Source organism: Dromaius novaehollandiae, chromosome 25, assembly GCF_036370855.1.
Source record: "Dromaius novaehollandiae isolate bDroNov1 chromosome 25, bDroNov1.hap1, whole genome shotgun sequence".
NCBI lineage: Eukaryota > Metazoa > Chordata > Aves > Casuariiformes > Dromaiidae > Dromaius > Dromaius novaehollandiae.
The window spans coordinates 1,291,447-1,308,360 of record NC_088122.1 but is presented as its reverse complement, the minus strand read 5'-3'; the positions used below and the strand labels follow the sequence as shown (position 1 = coordinate 1,308,360).

Sequence of the window (16,914 nt, the reverse complement as noted above, 5' to 3'; positions counted from 1 at the left end):
TCGCTCCGAGAGGGAAAACAAGCCTGACCTCAGAGCGCTGGAATAACACTGCCCCCTCCTTCCTTACGCGCTCGCTCCCAGTGCAAAGGTAAGAGAACACGATATCCAGCAGCGTGACCGAGCTCACTGAGCGCGGCGTGACAGCACAAATCCTGTTTACCGCATCTCTCCATGGGAAAAAACAAGAGCCTGAGAGCCAAGGCGGTAAACCAGCCGGACGCGCTCCTGCTTCATTCATCAGGCTGCCGCTCCCGAGCCGGTGAAAGGTCCTTCGCAAGCCAGCTGGCCCGCCGTACCTCAAGTGCGGCATTCCCTGTTTAACACCTACCTTTCGGTGCCTGGACAGCCACGTTCAGAGTGGACACTCCCTATCTTCCACTCGTACCGTTTCCTACGCACTCGACAAGCCGGCTGCAATTTCCTTCAGGCGGATATTGCACACCACCACTTGCTGGCAACAAAGCCCGAACAAGAGACCCAAAAGTCATGGTTTAAGAGCCAGAGTGGCTCTACCATCCTCATTAGACGCAACTGTGTCATGGGAAGTTGTCACACCAGTGGGTTTGGAAAAAAACTCTGTCATATTTGGACCTTCTTGACCTGTGCCTTGCTTACACCGCAGGTCAGAACCTCTTGCTCAAGCCTGCTCTGCAAACGTGCCAACTGCTAGCAAGACAAGGACCAGTGTTTTAAAAGATACCTGGGAGTGGGTGGGGGGCAGCAAGGAGGGGAACGAATGCCTGAACTACCTGGCAGTGACAACAGTTGGTAACGTAAGGCATCTCCTAACGCCAGGGCCTCCAGCTGCCAACGTTCCCCCAAAGCCAGTGCAAAACTCGGGGACTGCAAAACTGTGCGGCAGAGGGATCATCCGCTCCAGCCGGGCGGAAAGCGGACGCTGGTAGGAGCTGTGCGGGAGGCAGCCCGTGTGGGAGAGCCCTGCCCAAGCCCCTTCCGGACCACCGGACACTCCGAGAGCCGGCAGATCTCGGAGCAGGCATTAGGTGCTACCAGGTATTCCAATGGTGATTAATAGAAAGTTGTACAAAAAAATTAAAGAGAGAACATGCGAATACAGAAGATTCACAAAGACTCATCTTGCTGTAGCGAGAGATTTTTGATTATGTTTCCAGTCCTTAGGATTTTTAAAGAGTATTTGAAAATGTAACAGAGCATAAAATCAAAGACGGCAACCCTATCACCGTTAAAATAAACGTCAGTGTTCTTTACAATCTGATTTGGGATTTTAGAATGAGAAATAGAAAAAGCTGCACTTGCACTGGCTCCAACTTCAGACTCCTCAACTGCAGCCTCCGGTCAGTTCATTTTGCCAACGAGTCCTAAGTGTCTCAGTGCTAAAGAGTCCACGTATTTTCGAAAAAACAGAGCAGAGATAACTGCTCGGGATGCTACTGGCAGCAGAGGAGCCGCCACCTTCCCATTCAAGAGCGGAGACCTGCTCGGACAAGACCAGCGCGACCGCCCGCTCGGTCCACAGCCGGGCAGCGAACGACCTGCTCCGAGAGCTCAGCAGCGGAGCCGGTACCGAGCTCCGGCCTCCCCGGCCCCGAGCGTGATGCTGCCTCACGCGGGACTGTTATGCAATGCAGAACAGCTCACGGGAAATGCAGCTGTCAAGTGGCAAACGGCTCCCTTTAGGATGCGTGATGGATCCCCTATCAGGAATCTCGGGAGCGGTCTGTTACATGCTGTACCACAAGACGAAATTAAAGCATCACCGACGGGCGTTGCTGACCGACAGATAATGAACAGGCACTGAGCTGTATCGGCACGTGACCGTGATTCACGACAGCACTGCCATTACAGGAGATAACCACCCACTGACTAGCGCGGCTCGTCTCTTCGCTCTGGGCAAGTAGGTCACAGGCCCCTGCCAGCACTTCGGCTCCCCCAAAATTGATGCAATAGTGAAGTTAAAGGGAGAGAAACGCATTAGCGAAGATGCAGCTCCCACGATAATACTTGAAATTAAATAACCTTAATGGTTAATATTAAATAACCTTAATGGGATAACCAACTTTGTTTTTAACTCTACTACTTTGCTCTAAATAATAGGCAAAAGATACTGCTCCAGAGGCAGGCTTTATCATGTCTCTAAAAATATACAGCTATAAATAGTAAATCTTTATCAAACAGTTGTATCTGGACAAACAGTGCAAATATCCATGGCAAAGGGATAACTTGTAAAGTTTAACTTTTTCCCACTAATTCCTCCAAGGGATGAGCTGATTCCTTTTTCCTTGTCCACAGAAATCCTGCCATTTTCCAGCGTACAGCCCAGGATTTTTGCTAAGTAACAGCTGCCGCAGCCAGTGCACATTTGCTTTTGAAAGCAGATTGCTAATTGTGAAGTTGCTAGGAAGTCTGTGCTGGCAACTTGCTCTGGAACCTCTTTTAAGTCCTAAAAAGGGAAGGTTTAGAGGAGAGGCAAGCAAAAGGGGCCTTCCCGGTGTTCGGCAGTCCTTCACACCTCAAGGGATCGATACTTCAGGCTCAAAACCCGCAGAAGCCATTCAACGGGAACCCTGCTAACAAGCTTGTCACTTCAAGGTCCCTCGAAAGGCACGTTCTGAGCAGCACCTGCTTTCGTGAACTTCAGCTCCGTCTGGGTTTCTGAGAAGAGCAGCGGGAGACATTTGGAGCAGCCGCTAAAGGAGAGAAAGCAGCCTGGCACCCAAGCTGCCCACATCGAGCACCGAGGGATCCACGCACGAGCAATGTCACACGGGGGAAGGTGAAATTCTAGATAATGCAGTTGGGGTGGAGGGACGGGACCCAAAACAAAACCAAAAAACCCCATCATTCATAACTGAGGCATAAAATGCTTTAACACTGATCAGACCTAAAGAAAAGGAGCAGTGGTGAGCAGGGGCAGCTGCACCCGGAGCGACGCAGGTTGTGCTGTCCGGGGCAGCGGGCGAGCGTCACCTCCGCAGTCACCACACAGCGAGCGGAGCGGCCCGTGAGCAGCCCGGGGCAGTCGGAACGACAATTGCTTCACAGTCGTGCATTCCTACTCAGGCTTTGTTTTTCCTCCGAGCAAAAAGAGGAAAAAGTTTAAAATAAACCTTGCAGACAGCAACATTCCATCTGCAAGAGTTCATTCTTTTAAAAAAAGAGAAAAAGGGACAAACTAATTCCTCAGTAAATATTTGGGGTTACAACTCCGCTTAGCAGGATCTTGCCAAACACTTCCAAGGTTTTAGAGAGCCAGTAATACACTCAAGACACCAGTCCGTGGAAATAACAGGCCTTATTTCAGAAGAGAGCTATTTTTAAAGACTTTACTTACAGGGTGCCAATTTCCTCAAGCTGTTTGGAAAATCAAATTTTAAAATGTACAAACACTAATGGAACAAGAATGTGCTATAGCAACAGTCGTCTTTTCCTAGGAGATACACTAGATATGTTTCTGGACTTTCCAACTTACTTGCATCCAAAAAAAATCACCTTTTCCTCCTTTCAGAGGACTGATTAAGGATAACAACAAAAAAGCTGCATGACTGCAGTGAACAATGTTTATTTATAGAGTTTATTCCTAATAAAATCTCCCAGTTTTACAAATGCCTCCAGCTGTTATAAATAAATCGGAACAGTGACAATACATTTCTTTACCCCAGAGATGCCGAGGTTTAACACAATTAGATTAGCTCCATACCTCTACCAGGCAAACAAGCAATACAAGAAGTTCTTTCAATGTCACTGACAACCTCCTAAAAATTAGAGGAATTTTAAACTGTGCACCATCTTAACAACTGCTCGCAACAGGAAGAGGAGGCGAAAGAACACCCAGCTGAAGCAGCCAGGGAGAATTCAGTACACTGTAAATACCGAAGTGAAACACAGATGGGATGCTGAGGTTTGTAATTCTTGAAGTGCCATCAGATCAGTTAAAGTGTGCTGGTATTTGCTTTTACACATGAAGACAGGCAGCTGAACAGCGTAAAGTATAGCTGTTTTCATACATTGCACCAGCAATGCAGGAACTGTTCCAGAAAAGCAAATATTAAGCATGGACAGGCTGTTGTCTTCGAATCACTTAAAACAACAACAAAACCCCCTAACCCTCTCCACACCACCACACACAAAGAACAGTGACAAACTGGTATTGCTTCTAAGCCAGCAAGAAAATACTCTCTAAAGAAGGGATCTTCCCCCTTTTTAGAAGATGGATAAAGTTCACCTCATTCTGCCATTACACAAAGTGAAAAGAAATGAAGAAAAATACCTTCTTGAGGAAGGATTTAGAAGCAAGGTTAATCGTTTCATTTTAAATGTGGATGCTTCTCCTGGGATACGTTTTTATCTCAAAGCAACTTCTGAGGTTATTTCAATGTGCTTTTATATTATACAAGTGCCCTATCTTTTAGAGGCTATCAAGCAATTTTATCTAGTCAATTAGTAAGAAAATGAAATAAATGCCATAATGAATCCTGGGAAAAGAGGGTACTCTTGATATATCAGTGATTACTAGGCCAGGGTAGCATCATTTCTGCAAATATAAGTCACCAATAAAGGTGCCTTCAAGTAACATTAAGAATGGCTTCCTAAGTAAGAATAGATAGCTGCTGTGCGAGTCCTGCCTAACAGCAACATGCAGAGCTGAACAAAAACGAAAGCATTCACAAATAGGTCCTGAAAACAGGAACCAAATCTAGCGGTGACAATTTGTTCATAAATCTGACTTCAGGGACATGGAAAAAAAGCACACAGCAGCCTGGGGGGAGATGCATGCTTCCACACCAAAACAATTTTTGCCTTGATAGCGAATGACCAGATCTGATTTTGGGGTAGAGATTGGCATAAGCATGTTTTGGAGTCCTAAGACAATGTATCACAATACAGAAACCTCCATTAGTTTTCCTTTGTTGTTGTTTTGTTTTTCTCCCCAATTTCCTTATGCTTTAAATTAACTCCAGTTCGCTCTGACTCACGGCAAGGCTCTACACTGATCCCATGAACATCGTTCCTCTCTTGGAGGGGAGGCCAAGTGCAAAAAGTAGGCCAGAATGACGCAAGTGAAACACAGACAGAGGACGTTCTTATGAAAGTGAGGCAACAGGAAGCGTTACTGTATTCCTGCCACCATTTGGGGAAAGGACAAATGGTCACATGATGATGTACAGCTCCTAATACATTTGTTAATGAGTATGCCAGTCAATTACTCACTCCAAATTGTTTCAAGGAGTTATGCCCATTCAACTTTCTGGAGGATAATGCTGCTTCTCAGATCACAAGCAGCAGCGGCTCATGCCTGGCAGCTGCAGAGGCTTCCGCGCTGTGCAGTCCAGCTCTCGGGGATACACTGCCCTCTCTTGGAGGCTTAAGTCAGAATCCAGAACCAGTCTTATGGAAGGACACTGGAGACCAACACACTAATGGCATCTCTTAAAAAATAATATCTGCCCAAGAGGCAAGTCAGAGACAACAAGCACTTCTGCTAAAGCTCCCTGCTTGATATATTCCTCTGAAGAAAGAAGTGTGCATGTCTATTGGAAGAGCTGCTTTCAAGGTAGGTCAGTTCTAACTAATAACCTTGCAGGTACTTTTATACAATCCTGTCAAAACTTTAATCTTTTCACCTGGAATTGTACGGCAGATAATGCATGGCACAACTGTGCCTGCGATGGAGTATATGATAACATCTAAAAAGAATGGTGATACCCTGATAATGTTAACAGTCATCATAAAGAATGGAATTCAGAGAAAAAAATCCAAATTACAGGTGACAGCTACATGGGAAAATTAGTTTTCTGTGTGACCTTGGGTAATTTTAGACACCTAATATGCTACTGAAACCAAACAGAATTTGAGCATCTAAATACCTTCAGACAAAGACTTTTATATTTCTGCTCTCCAGCAAAGAAACAGGAGTGGTCTCCATCTGAAAATCTGAGCTAAAACATGCAGGCTGTTGTTCAAAGCAGTTACCTTTGCAACAGCCAGGGGACCTAGTTTACTGCTGGGGAAAACAGCCTATCTATTATCTGAAAGCTCCGATTTTTACAGCTATTCTAAGATGCCTGAAGTTTAGTCATAATTTATTGATCAGCCCTCTGAGAAACGCAGCCTTAAAAGACAAATACCTAAGCAATCTCCCCATGAGTAATTAAGGGTGCAGCCTGAGCACAGCACACAGATCTAGAGTGCCTCTAGACAGAAGAGAGAGTTCAAATACTGCCCTGCATTCAGTTTTGAAAGAAGTACCTTTGAGGCTACGTAGTGCCTGAAAGCACAGGAGCGTACAGAGGCAATCTCTGCGACTCTGCACAGGGGCAAGAAAACAAAGTGGTAGATTCTGATGCACAGGGCAGCAGAACGAGAGGAGACAGCCCTTCCTGAGGACACTATGTGACCAGCCCTTTGCCCCTTCCCCTATGTCCTATCTTTCCTTTCGAGTCGTGATCTTTCGAAGAGCAGAACACGAAATTGAGAACGCAGCTGCCCCTCGCCAACTGCTTGCAAGTTGTTGCACAAGCAGCAGCAAGGCTTTGGTCAAACTGTCTCCAAGGGGATTGCGAGCACGCTGCTCGCGCATTCAAGCTACTCACCTCATGAGACACTACTGCTTTAGGGAGTCGAGGATAAAAGATTTTAAAAATTAATGGTGAGGCAAGACAGATATTTTGGATGACTTTGTGGTGTACTGTTGCACAAAACATACCTGTTTAGAGAATGCTCAAACTATCTTCTTTAGCGCAAAGGCAGATGCTTTCTCTGGCTTGGAAAGAAATGGGCAGCTCTCCTAAAAGAAAAGAAGCGGAGAGAGTTTTCAGCAATTAAAATGTTACTGCAGGGAATGCTTTCTACTGTTTGAATATCAAGCTTTGAACCGACCAGCTGAAGCACCTCACGTATACCTAGCATTTTTCTTTTAATGAAGGCAGACATACTAGCCGTACGTCTACAAAGACCCTTTTTACATTGACAGACCAGACAGTAACACAGGCGCTATTTTCTCCTTATTTAAAACAAGGTTAGACTTGGCTATTACAGAAATATTTGAAGTTGGCTAGTAAGTACGAGGGACATGTCACACAGAAGTCAGTGAGCAGCAGCTATGGCAGCTGGCCAGCTTTAAGACTGGCTGTTGCCACAGAGGTAGAGCACCTGTCTGCATTCAATGTAATTCATACTTATGTCTGAAGATGGCTCCATCACCACAAGAAATGCCCTTCACCAATGCCTCCCTGGGCAAGAGAAAAAATATCACGGGCATACAAAGAACGAAGAAGTATTCAGAATGCTTAGTCAGCCATCAATCACACGTTATTTGTCATGTGCTGACAACAATGATGCTGTGAAGGCAAGAAAGCAGTCACATACGTGCATTATATTTTTCTAAAGATGTAAGACTGCAATATAGAAGCTACAACAAAAGAAACTAGAGAAAAATAGCCTGAACGACTCATGGAAGTCAAAGAAAAAGAATGACAAAGACAAATTTAACTAAAGAAAAGGAAGAGGAAGGCATATCTGCAGTATTTCATTTTTTGTTCCTCCCCATAACGATCAAATTAAAAAACCCACACGCTTAAATTAAGTACAAGTTAAAGGGGAGTTAGAAATACAGTCATTCAGAATCACTATTTAGGTTAGGAAAATTGCTGCATTATATTCCTTTGTCAAATGACAGATAATAAAAATCTGCAAAAGAAAATGAGTTTGGATACATCTCATAAATGAGCCACAAGACAACCAAGGAAATCTTAGGTACAGATTGAGCAGGAAGGACCTAGGAGCTCTGGCCCCACGAACACCACCCAGCAGGACACGCACGGCGGACAGCAGGACACGAGCGCGGCTGCGCAGTGATCCCAACCCTTTTGCCCATCTCTTCATCACAGCTACAGCCAGCTATAATACACCCCATCAAGACACACAGCCCACCAAGTCTGAGACCCCAAAAGTGATTTTTTGGATACACTAGTTCTCACATTTTAATGAGCAGAAAAATCAGAACTTTACTGGGGAGGAAGAGGAGGTGCTCAGGACCCAATTATAGATCTGTGCCTAATAAATCTTTGCTCAGGAACCTTCACAATGTTTAATTTATGCATTTGAAGACCCCTCTGGTAAGATCCTGGCACCACTGAAGGCAGGCAAAATTTGTCATTGACCTAAATGTGACTAGGATTTTACCCTTATGTTTACACTGCGTTGTCTCTAAAGCTTTAGAAGTTATCACTGAAGTATTTAATCCACGGTGGCAGACAGTTACCTCGGCATTTCCAGCACGGCTAGCCAGCCCCGGGAGCAGAAGGCTACCAAGCCTTCTCCAAGGCTACAGCAGTAGATGAAGCCCTCTCTAGCTATTAGGAGGAGGAGGAGATCTGATTGATGCTGGAACATTTAATGAAGGAAAGCACAAAGGGAATACAGAATACTAACATTATTTCAGGTAGGAACAAGCTGCAAGCTTAGGTTTCTTTTAAGCTGTGATAAAAACAGGCCACTGGTAGCAAAGGCTGGCGCTGCAATAGGCCACAGGGCAGTAACACCATTGCTTCTGGTGCGCTGGCCTGTTTTCATGGCAACAGCACTAAAACAGATGCTGTAAGCTCCGTGAGGGCAAGTAGCTGCATAGCTTGTTTCTAGAGGGAACTGTTTAATGTCTAATCATTAACAGTAAAAAACACCCTAGATAAAAGTCAACTAGTGATATACTAAAGCAATGATGCATTTCAAGTCAGCAGAGTCATTACAGTCACCAGGAAGCGCGGGATGTTTGCTTGTTCCTGTTATGGCTCTACCATGTTTCCCCTGCAGAGGGGACAGCTTCTCAGGAAACACTATAAATTAGGATTAGGAAGAGTCATCTATTTCTTCTTCATACCTCTCCAATTCAAACAGCAAGAACGTTCACTCTAGCACACTGAAGGCAGCAAGATCAGGCACGCTCACACCAATTAGTGCATTTTAAGCTGCCACTGCCCTTAAAGATGAGAAGCAGCAACCGACTGCCTTGTGAGCCCACATGCCACAGTGACGGCTGATTTACGTAGTCCGAAAAGTACAAGCTTCCAAAAATGCACCACCCCGATTACTTACCTTGCAAGCTTGCAGGGGCAAATTAACCCCCAACCCCAGAGTGCACGTGTATGACCCCATTCTGTGAAAAAGCAGCACACTCGGGAGTCTCATAAAAGTCTGGTCTGAAAGAAGTGCCAGATAGACAGAAATACAGGTGCATTAACCATCCACTGCGTGTGCAGCAAGTCTGCCCTACGGAGGAGGTGCCAGCTGCCTCGTACCGCACACCCGGCCGGGGACGTGCCAGGGCTCTCACGTACGCTGGGCCCTCGCGGTGCGTGCTGTGTCCCAGCTGTGCACGCACGCTGGTCTTTTACCTGCAACTGCTGAGCAGCAGATACTTTGCTTGGATTGGTACGGCTCTCATCGGGCTGTCAGATCACCAGGCAGCGCTAAGGGGACAAGCAAAAGGTCAAGGCCTCTCACCCCTCCAGGAAACACACTGCGTTAAGGTACCTGCTGGACTAACTGCAGCCCAGCCTACGAGGTACTGATATTCAGCAGGCAGCACAGTGTAATAGAAAGGCATTTGTTCCCCTTCATGTTAACCCTGGTCTCTGGATTTTAATCCAGAGGCAACAGTTGAGAGCCAAACCACTCAGCTGCCGAAAGGACTGCCGATATGAAGTTCCCCTGTCCTTCCAAACACCTCAGTCTAGGAGGAGGCACCTGCTTCAAGCCCCTCTACTGCTAAAGTCCCCAAAGCTGCAACCGCTGAGTGAGCACAGGGGAGTCACTGCAGCTGGAGGCTGCGGCGTTGAGACATGAAATGCAACAGAACTCAGCCAGCCCAGCGTGAAGTCGGTATCGATTGCTCTTTTTGTGGAAGACTCCAAGAACGAGCATGGAGAGAGTCTGCATCAGAAGTGCCATCTGCATCACCCTCACTAAACTTTTCCTCTTGAAAACCTTTATCATTTCTCACACGCGCAAACAGTTAAAATAGGCACAGTGTTCAGAGACAGGCTCTAAACAAATTAATGTAGAAATGTCCAAAAAAACCTCTAATAAAAAGACAGCAGCACGTCAGCCACCCTATCTGAGTTCACTTCCTGAAGCTAAAACATTGTTCTGTCATCACACAATAAACCATGGCCCTCTGTTCAGCTATAAACGTGGCGGTGTCTGCCAGAAGATGCCTCCGCAGAACCAAACGTCTCCCACTGCCCATAGAGAACTTGCTGTCTTTCCACGAGCGCAGCGACAAAAGCCTATGCAACGCGGCACAGCGCAGCATTATCCCTTCTCAGCTGAGCTGCGACAGCAGACAACAAAATGGCAATGCTTCTTCACACGTTTTAAGCATTCCACTAGATTCACACGCTGAAATATTATGGAAAAACTCTTTAGGATTATTAGATGGCACCACAAGATGTATGCTGTTCGTTGGTCTTAACAGAGCCATTTAGCACTATTTAATCTCCAAGTCTTTATTTACAGCAAAACTACTCAGATAACATATAAATCTATGCTGTGCTTGAGAGCATCACAGAAACAGACTTTTTTTTAATACATATTTTTTAAAATACCTATTTAGAAAGTATTTAGAATAATACTTTGCCCTTCTATAGTATCTTTTATCAAAAGCTCTCAAAAGCTCTCAAAAGCTTCTTAAGAAGCAATAGTCGCTTCCAACTAATCTGGTGTTGAGAAATCTCAACTGCCTCATTATAATCATGTTGGTGCTCCTAAAAATCCACGATCGGAGACTTGGGAAGCTCTTGAAATCTGTTGTCCCGGAGACAGAATATCAATAGGTTCTGCCTCAGCCTGGTATCGCACCGGGAACATCATCTGCTCCACCCGCAGATGTGATGCAGAGCCAGCGGCACACAGAGCTACGGTGCCCACGAGCCCGCTGAGCCCGCTGCAGAACAGCTTGTTCCCTGACCGCTGGAACTAGCAGAGACTCGCTGAACGCAGGTCCCCCATGACCGACCGATTTTGGCTTTTAAGGCAGCAAGAGCTCGGAGTGAAACTCTTTGCACTGCTGAAACGCTACGAACGGTTCATGCCACACAGAAGAGACTGGACACAGAGTCCTCAGCATCCCACGAATCGAGCTGACTTTTGGCAATTTGATTGCCACTCTGCTCTGTGGAATAGCATGGTAGTAACCACTGATACTGGCTAATAAAGCTGGAATTATACTCACAGACCTCACGAAAGATTGGAGGAGTCACTACTGGCAGAAAACTGAAAAAGCTCGCAAATGCCAGAGGAAGCCTACTCTTAATGAGATCTGTTTCTACGTCAGATATCAGAGAAAGCAAACTAATAGTTATAAAAACGGATTAGAGTTGAATCTTCTGTAAATCTAGTTGTGCAAAGAAACAAGCAAATTCCCATTCACGATGGGATACTCATCAGCTATTAGTGCAAGGGCAAGAGACAGGTCACAAATATATGAGCTCTCATTTATGGTCCATTCTTTTCTAGCAGATTTATCTGTGAAAGAGCTCACAAAACCTTGAAAGAGAGTACCTGGAGACAAGTCTGCCAACAAGCATTCTCTTCCCTGCATTCTCTATGACACTGGTTTCCTGTGGTCTAACAGGAAGATATGCAGGAATTGGGGACAAGGATTACATCGTGTAGTATGTTCTGCTCCTTAACTTTCTACTCTGACAACTAGTTCCACAACAAACCTCTAAATCAGGATGTCACAGTACAAATCCTTACATATAAGAGTCAAGAGCAACAGCAGTCTACCTTCATCATCCTTTAATTTTCTTAGACCATGCAAAATTATCAAATTAAAAAGCCGTTTTCAGTAGCAGTGTTTCATTTGGTCTATACAACTATACAGGCCCAAAGACTGAGTGCCTAGGGCGTGAAAGTAGAGAACAGTTTTAAGAATAGAATTCTACAATTTATGAATGCCTAGTGCTACCAATACTTGGAAGAGGAAATATTTTGTTAGCATGGTGCATGTAAACAAGCTGAAGTATTATCCAGCGTAAATTTCCATTCTTTCAAACACAAGAAACATGACCGCATCGTTCCTACCAAGCAAGCATCCAGTGAGAGAGAAAGAGAGAAACAGAGGCATTATACAGGAGAGACATTTTGCAGTAATAAAAGTGCTGAATTTTTTGCTTTTATCTCGCATGCACTCTCAAAGATGCCGGTAGCCTTTGGATAACTTATCACAGAACCTAATCGCACCGCTCTGGCAGTGCAAACCCCGACCCGCTGGGCACTAGTACTTGTGTTAGCTGGACACAATCAGTCCATGCGAGAGTTTGAACCTGGAATTACAACATATCACAGCAGTGTGCACATGAAAAATATGAAGGAGTAAGGCTTTATTTATGCAGTGGACAGCAGTTTCAAGGGTGACATTACTAAATCGAGGAAAAGTGGTTAAATGCACGAAGCTAGCGAATTCAGGAAGTTCTTACAAGAAAAACAATTGCACTAGAGATTCTTCAGCTTCTCAGACTCAGTAACTACAGAAACAAATTTCTGCGCAAGGAAGAACTTTGAACCTGAAATGCCTCGCACACATGCACCAGAATTTGCATGGTTAAAAACCCAGGAAGGCTTGAACTTTCGTACCTTCACCAGTCGCAACCCTTCTGCACCGCCCGAAGCCCCACCCTCGCCTCAGACTGTCCCGAGTGTTAACGAATTTCCTACACCGCTGGTACTTAGCTTTGTTACGCCTGAAACAAGATTTCCTGTCCCTCAACCAATTTTCCCCACGTTCTCTTCCTGACCATGATGGAGACACGCATCTTTCTAACGCTAACACAATTTCCCTCTGAAAATTCGGTAGTAGCACACTTAGCACAAGGCAAATGAAAGCACAGGTTTTGCCTGCAGACAGATATTTCACCTACAAAACAACAGCCTATACGGTGTTATCCAAACAGTCTCTCCCAGCTGTTATTTGCTGAAGAGAGTAGGAAGTGGTTACTCTCTCAAGCTACAGCTAAACCACAGCGACTTTGAGTTTTTTAATGCAGTAAGAGAGGAGCACAGTGACAGAGCGCACAAAAGAGACGCTCACAATACATCTCCGCGGTGAGCTGACAACCCTCTTCTATTTCAGGAATGCTCATCTGCAGGTGGAATTGGATTTATGCTCCCATGACTGACAGCACAACTCGCTCAGCGATGCTCCACCCCGGCCTATGGCAGCTGCTGCTATTTTCAGCACGGTGCCTCTCCGGCACTGCCAAACGCCATCGTACCAAAGGTGAGAAATACTGCCAGAGAGCACCAGAACAGCATTTTTCACGTTTTAAAAATTTCTGGATTTCTAAGAAGTTTTGCAAGAGATGCAGACTCCTCTCTAGCAAAGCGAGGGTCTACTTCTACTGACACGCTTCTCTTAGGAGCAGCCCAAGGAACTGCTGAGACTATTGCAATAAAACTAGAGTCGCTGCCCTGTAACCCGCTCACTTCCCCGCTGGAATGGGCCAAGTATTCTCACCGGGACTATCACGAAGATGCTCTCCACCAGCGAGAAGGAGAGCATCTATTCCCTCTGCCCCGACGAGAGCTGTGCCTTTTATCGAGAGCACCCACCTCCGTCAAAATGAGATGAGAAGAGCTCATGTCACTGGCAAAAAGACCGATAATCTTCAAAATTCACAGCTAGAGCCACTCTATCCTGGACTTGACTTGTCCCCAGAAATACCCATAAACTCACAGTGCTTAACCAAAAAAAGAAGAAAAAATATAATATTAAGATTGAGGAAAACTCTTAAGTACTCATAAAATCGTATGCTCTGCCTTTAACAATGCTTTTTCATTTTCACAAGTATGCACCAATGCTGATATGGAACAATCTTTTTTTCTAGAGTGCTTAAGAAATTTAAGAGTTAATTGCTCCTTAGGAGCCTCTGGAAGGTGTCATCCTAGATCCCAGGAAGAAAAGCTGAGGGTGGGATAATAAGGCAAAGGATGTTAACCATTTAATTAGCAATCGGAGAACGAATTTTTTGAGCAGTCAGAAGCACTGCTTTTTTAAGCCCAATAGTGACCGATAGAAGCACCACAATTTAGGCAAATGCTTCTCAGTTCGTTCACCCCAAGGTCCGTGATACGGAGCCCCTTTAGCTGCCACAAAAAGCAAGCCCTGGAAGGCGAAGGGCCAACCCGGACTGGCTGCCCCGGGGCCTGAAAGCAGAGCAGCCCGTCCGGTGCCTCCGCTGCACGCGCGGTGCTAGCTGAAAGCTTGCACGCTGCAGCTCGCGTGAGCCCACTTCCACCACAATTAGCCACAAAAGCTGCATCAGGTCAGCGATTGTTTCAGCTTTCAGAAGCTCGGATCTTCCCCCGTGCCCGCCGTGAACAATGCCTAGACGAATTAAATTCTAGGCAAGTAGTCACCAGCTGCAGCTCATATGCACACAATTTTTTAACTAATATTCTGGAGCAAGCCCTTCCTTGTCCTCCATAAACTGAATTGCTTGTGCCCCACAGGGCTGTTAGGAAATAATTACTTCTCTAAACCCACAGGCGACTCTTCCAAAGTAGGTGTGCCCCATGACTAATATCTGGCAGCCAACCAGTCCCATCTGCATTTGTATGCTGCAAGCACAGAGCTACTGCTGTCACTTACAACGGCCCCTGTTACAGCTATACCAACAAACGTAAAATCCTCCTTTCAGCAGTGTCCTGTTTAAAATCCTGCCTATATTTCCATTCTGTTGATGTCTTTACAAAGTGTATCGGCTATTTAGCACATGCAATAATAGATCAATCTTTAAAGAAAATTCTCCAGCCTCAGCCAGTTTCTACAAAAGACCGTAATGCCATATATTTGTGTACCGACAAATGAATCTGGCATAGCACCTCTGCAGTGTAAATCAGCAGAAAATATCGGATTTTTTTTCCTTTTCCCAGAAAGATATTTACAGCAAGCCCCTTCAGAACGCAGGGCAGGATTTACGCTTTAACACACAGAATAGACTGCAGACACACCAAAGCGGAATAAAAAATCCCCCTTTTCTCTTGCAGCTTTTTCTGTGCACACACTTTCTATAGCTTTCTTCCAACCACAGTCAACATCACAGCACTGGGAAAGGTATGAATGCATTCAAATAAGCAGAGTACACCCGGTACAACCTGAAGGACAGATTTTTGAGATGGACATAGGAGCTCTAGAAGCCAAACTCAGCCTAGTGAAATGGGCTGCAGGAGAAACTTGGAGATAAAGATATCGATCTGTTCACAATACTGAATGTTCCTGAAAAATGTTCTGATCATCAATTCGTTTCCCAGAAGACTAGTACGCTACTCTGCACAGTCCTATCTCTTAAATTAAACATAGCTGATCCAAACTAGCAGAGCTCAGAGATCTACTGATGGATATGTGCTCATATTTTGAAAAGCAAATACTTTGGGAAAACATTTGTAGGCAAAGCAGCAGGATTATAAATTGGAAGTGAAGAAAAAGACGTGATCAGATATGCTAGCTTCTTTCCAAGTACTGCTGCATCCCTCCTCGACAGATTTTCTTACGGTAACATCAGCCTATAAACAATCTCCAGCTCCCACCAGTAACAACAATCCCTTTTCCCTACCTTAAATCACTCTTCTGATCAGCATCTAATTCCATCCTACCTGCAATTATCTTTACCTTACTTAAGACAGTGACTAGAACACAAGGCGAACTGTCCTCGGTCGACAGATTTCCTGCGTTCCTTTACTGCCGTTTCCAGGGACAGAAGTCACCCTATCTTTTCCCCAGAATTATGAGCCCACCACAAGAAACCTAGAAAATTAGACTTAGGGATTCCCTGAGCAACATGGAAAAAACACAGTTTCAAGAGTATCAACACTTAAATTTCCAGGTTTACAGAATTTCCTCTCTGAACTTCATTGCACTCCACATTTTACAAGAGATTAACCTGCTCTCAATTGCTCAATAATATTACTTTATTTTAACATATTCTTCTAATCCTTGCTTGCTTTTCAAAACCGAAACCTTCAAAAATTTTGTGTAAAGAAGAATACTTACTGAATACTTATCTAAACCACAGTTCTAGTCCTTCAGCAGAAAACACACCCAGTACCAGGAAGCTTTGCTACACTATTTACTAGTTTTAATAGGTACTTTACAAAAAACTCACGGTATATCTTATCTGATGATTAAAATCACTCTTGTTGCCAGATATCGACTTCTAAATCGTGAGACAATAGGAAGCCTATAGGTCAAGATCAACAGCATAACTCCACACGCGGTTCAACGACTGGAATGACGACAACGTTTAATCTGGATTAGCTGGCAACTAAACCTGCCCGACGCCAGCGTAACACAAGCACTATGCACGCCACCACGGCAGCTCCCAGCGCTCACGGCTTACGGGAAAACGGTGTGCCAACGTTTTGTTCAAGACACACAATGAACCTCCTGTTATAACGAGGCTGAAGGGAGCCGTGATGCTCCTCGAAAAGCGATGCCAATTCCTTTTGATCGCTGGAAACTCGCTCCCTGGAGCTACCTGCTCAGACGCCCCAGCATCGCCACGCTCAATTCTGCAAGAGCCAGAAGAGGATCCACTCCTGAGGCTGCCTTTATGTACATAACTCCAAAATTAGAAGCAGAGAGTGATCATATTACTTGGCCTTAAATAAGGATCTTTCTAAAAAAAAGAAAAGCCTCTCAGACAGGCCTGAATTTTTGTTCTCATGAAAAAGTTACACAGTAACATTAAATTCACAACATTTGTGTTTGGGAATGGTCCTATCATTCATCGCAAGTAACTGAAAGGAGAAGCTGTGATACGTCATGATTTATTGAGCATAAACACTGATCCTCTGCCAGCAAAAAAGAAGTTACCCTTAAATTGGAGGAAATGAGAATAACCATGACTACAGCAGGAATAAAACCAGCGAAAAGCA

General features: G+C 44.9%; 1 protein-coding gene across 2 annotated transcripts in view; it reads right to left on the bottom strand.

Annotated features, from left to right (window-relative positions):
• Positions 1–16,914, bottom strand: part of GNG7 (G protein subunit gamma 7) — a 77,101-nt gene that overhangs the window by 54,052 nt on the left and 6,135 nt on the right. The window contains exons 2-3 of one of the 2 annotated variants that reach the window (XR_010385095.1): positions 9,372–9,446; positions 6,686–6,766 (exon numbers count right to left, since the gene is read on the bottom strand). The gene's annotated coding sequence lies outside the window, so the exon portion shown is untranslated. The remainder of the gene's footprint in view (positions 1–6,685; positions 6,767–9,371; positions 9,447–16,914) is intronic. The other variant, XR_010385093.1, reaches the window with a different exon arrangement.